The sequence below is a fragment of the Bison bison genome, unplaced genomic scaffold (assembly GCF_000754665.1).
Source record: "Bison bison bison isolate TAMUID 2011002044 unplaced genomic scaffold, Bison_UMD1.0 scf7180017864063, whole genome shotgun sequence".
Lineage (NCBI taxonomy): Eukaryota > Metazoa > Chordata > Mammalia > Artiodactyla > Bovidae > Bison > Bison bison.
Genome location: NW_011494635.1, coordinates 4,451,044 through 4,455,082, shown reverse-complemented (window position 1 = coordinate 4,455,082; position 4,039 = coordinate 4,451,044).

The window sequence follows — 4,039 nt, the reverse complement described above, 5'->3', positions numbered from 1 at the left end:
ACCTTTCATATTAACCCCAAATCTTCTACTAGAAGGCCTTTGACATAAAAATACCTTAATTGTTTTCAATTTTCTCCTCTGAGGCAGGCGCTGTGTGAGGCCTCAGTAAGCTTAGATTGGTCCTGTCTACACAGAGGTATATTTAATTCCAGGCTGATGTAATAGTTATAATAGTAATAGTATAGTCCTACTTTGGATTAGTATTGCTTTGTTTTCAAAGCCATTTAACCTTTGATATCTAATTATTTTAAGTTAATGTTTTAAAATCACTTCTCTTCTTTGTACGACTAGGGGTTATCTGTATGTCAGACCGGAACAATGGACTGGGTCTTCTCACCAGGCATTCACGAGCAGATGCCTGTGTTTTACTGGAATACTCACGGTTTGTCACAGTTTGACCACTGACCCTCAGATGCCCATGGTCCTGGGAAAAAATTCTGAGGTCAGTCTTGACTGCTACCAAAAGGAAAAAATAAACAAAAAAAACTGTTAGGAAGAACATCTTGTTTTTTTTTAGGTAACAGAAAAAGAAATTATTGGGTTATCTAGCAAATAAACATCCACTATGTAGTGATAGCTATGTAGAGTAACTCTGTTAAGATTAAAAGTGAGCTGCTGCTGCTGCTAAGTCGCTTCAGTCGTGTCCGACTCTGTGTGACCCCATAGACGGCAGACCACCAGGCTCCTCCGACCCTGGGATTCTCCAGGCAAGAACACTGGAGTGGGTTGCCATTTCCTTCTCCAATGCATGAAAGTGAAAAGTGAAAGTGAAGTCGCTCAGTCGTGTCCGACCCTCAGCTACCCCATGGACTGCAGCCTACTAGGCTCCTCTGTCCATGGGATTTTCCAGGCAAGAGTACTGGAATGGGGTGCCATTGCCTTCTCCGTCTCTACTCCTGAGTAGATATCAAAAAGAAATCTTCTGGTGTATGTGTCAAAATGTTCCTTGGATTCTAATATGCGGCAACAAAGAGCTGAAAGTAAGCTCCCAGCAGCAATCAGAAGGATTAAACTACAATGTAGCCAAGCCAGGGAGGCTGAAGACAGAATGAACATCCCATGACTGTATTGTAAAATTGTAGAACACATGCATCTTATACATTGTTCCAAATATACTTGGGTTTAAATACTTGAGTTGCAATTGCACTCATTGGAGAGCAGGTACATGTCAGAGATGTCACCCAGTCCAGTCTCCCGTTTCTCACCACATAAGAAGCCAAGACAAGAGAGACAACGTTTTGGGGCGAGGAACAGCGACTTTATTCAGAAAGCCAGCTGACAGAGAAAATGGTAGGCTAGCATCCCAAAGAATCATCTTCTTGTTGTTTTTCAGTCGCTAAGTTGTGTCTGACTCTTTGCGACCCCATGAACCACAGCACGCCAGGCCTCCCTGTCCATCACCAACTCCCGGAGTCCACCCAAGCCTATGTCCATTGTGTCGGTGATGCCATCCAACCATCTCATCCTCTGTCGTCCCCACTCCTCCTGCCCTCAAGATCTTTCCCAGCATTAGGGTCTTTTCAAATTAGTCAGCTCTCTGTATCAGGTGGCCAAAGTATTGGAGTTTCAGCTTCAGCATAAGTCCCTCCAATAAACACCCAGGATTGATCTCCTTCAGGATGGACTGGTTGGATCTTCTTGCAGTCCAAGGGACTCTCATGAGTCTTCTCCACCACCACAGTTCAAAAACATCAATTCTTCGGCGGTCAAGTTTACAGTCCAACTCTCACATCCATACACTACTGGAAAAACCATAGCCTTGAGTGCTGCTGCTGCTAAGTCGCTTCAGTCGTGTCCGACTCTGTGTGACCCCATAGACGGCAGCCCACCAGGCTTCCACATCCCTGGGATTCTCCAGGCAAGAACACTGGAGTGGGTTGCCATTTCCTTGACTAGACGAAACTTTGTTGGCAAAGTAATGTCTCTGCTTTTTAATATGCTGTCTAGGTTGGTCGTAACTTTCCTTCCAAGGAGCAAGCTTCTTTTAATTTCATGGCTGCAGTCACAGGGCTCCTTTTATACTAAAAAGGGCAGGGGAGTTGCTGTGACTGGTTGTTGCTAACATCTTAGTGGCAGAATCTTTTGTTCTTGCAGCTGTCCATGTAAGGTCTTGGTCACGATGTTGCTATAAACCTCCAACAAGACAAATGTTATTGTCTGTTCTGCAACTTCTTATCTATGAAAGCAAAGTGTTACACTTTTAAATGTTAGGACCTTGAGAATGAGCTATCCTATAAATTTCTGGCTACAGGCAACATCCTCTTAGCATCACGGACTCAATGGACATGAATTTTGAGCAAATCCTGGGAGACAGTGGAGGACAGAGGAGCCTGGCATGCTGCAGTCCATGGAGTTGCAGAGTCAGACACGACTTAGCAAATGAGCAACAACAGGCAATGTTCTTTTACAAAGATGCAGAGCCAACATGACTAAGTTCAGGCAACAAAGCACAGAGCTGGAGCTAAAGGAATAGATCCAATATGGAGTCAGGTTTGTTCTCTGTTACAGGGGAGCAGAGTGGGGGACAGAATAATAAAATAGAAGGAGGAACCTGAGATGAGATTTCACAGATTGAACACATGCCTTTAATTTGACTCCTTCCTCAAAGTTTGCTAAAAGGGCATTAAAGGAATAAAAAAGGATATAAACCCAAAAGTTCAAAGAGAATACAAAAATAGATCAGCTGTTGAAAGAAGCTGATGGAATTTTGAAGAATGGAAAGCAGATGGGCAAACCTGACTGACTTAACAGACCAAAGGAAGCCGAAACGTCAGAGACTGCACAGAGGTAAGGCATTAAGAAGCAAATTCGTTCAGGCTAGAAGACTCCAGAAAAGACAAGAAGTTAGGGGAACCTCAAAGGCCAGGTTGTGAGCAGGGGTGAAAACAGAGCTGGCTGGAGGTCTCCCCGCTCTGTTGCACAAAGGCAGGCAGTTGAGTCAGAAAGGCCCTGATTCTGACATATCAGGCATACAAACATGCCACAATCAAACAAAAGGGATTCTGGGCAGGGTGCCCAGAGTGGCGGAGGTGAGGGGTGTATGGGAAATCCCTGTATCTTCCACCCAATTTTTTAAAATTAATTATTTATTTATTTGGCTGTTCTGGGTCTTAGCTGTGGCATGTGGGATCTAGTCCCCTGACCAGGAATCAAACCTGAGCCCCCTGCACTGGGAGTGTGGAGTCTTAGCCACCGGACCATCAGGGAAGTCCTCTTCCACCCAGTTTTGCTGTGAACCTGAAACTGCTCTAAAACATAAAGTATACTAAAAACAATAGTAATAATAGTAAATAAAAAGTTTTTTAAAGTGCTTTGGGATAGAGTATCATTTTACAAAAATAAAATGTAGCATTTTCACTTTAGAACATAGAAAGAATCTGAATGGCATTTGTCAGCTGAGAAAACTGATTCAGGGAGGACTATCTCTTGGCTAATACTCTGGGGGGATAGTAGATGCTTCCTGGGCCCCTCCCCCTCTCCACACACACTGCTGGTTCTAAGTGACCACCAGTCACATGTCCTGGCAGCGATGGGGCCTACAGTGGTCTCACTGGTTCCTCTGGTTTTTATGGCCACAGGGGTTTACTGGCTATGCGTGCACATCGAAAAACAACTGGATCTTTCCTCTTCTGTGGAAATAAAAGCAGCTTCCAAACAAGGACAGGGGTCTGTGCTGATGTGTCTATCTGTGGATCTGAGCTGAAGTCATTTCATTCTTGCCATCTTTCACACTCAGATGAGCTTGTCATCATGTTTATCTCATTTCTGTTCAGTCATAAAGCTTTCAGGTGTCTGATGCTGATGGCCCCACCTTCTTCAAACATTATAGAGTCTCTGCCTTCTAGAACAGATGGGAAAAGACTCGGGAGGGCCCACGAAAGCTCCCCATTTTATGGATGAAGAAACCCACGCCTAAGAAAGTCTAGGTAGCTTGCACCTCTAACCACCATCTGTCAGTTAGTTAAGTTAAATTTCGCTGGCAGTGGAATCCCATTAACATTGTGTGTGTGTGTGTGTTAAATTTTTTCCCATGAAACAA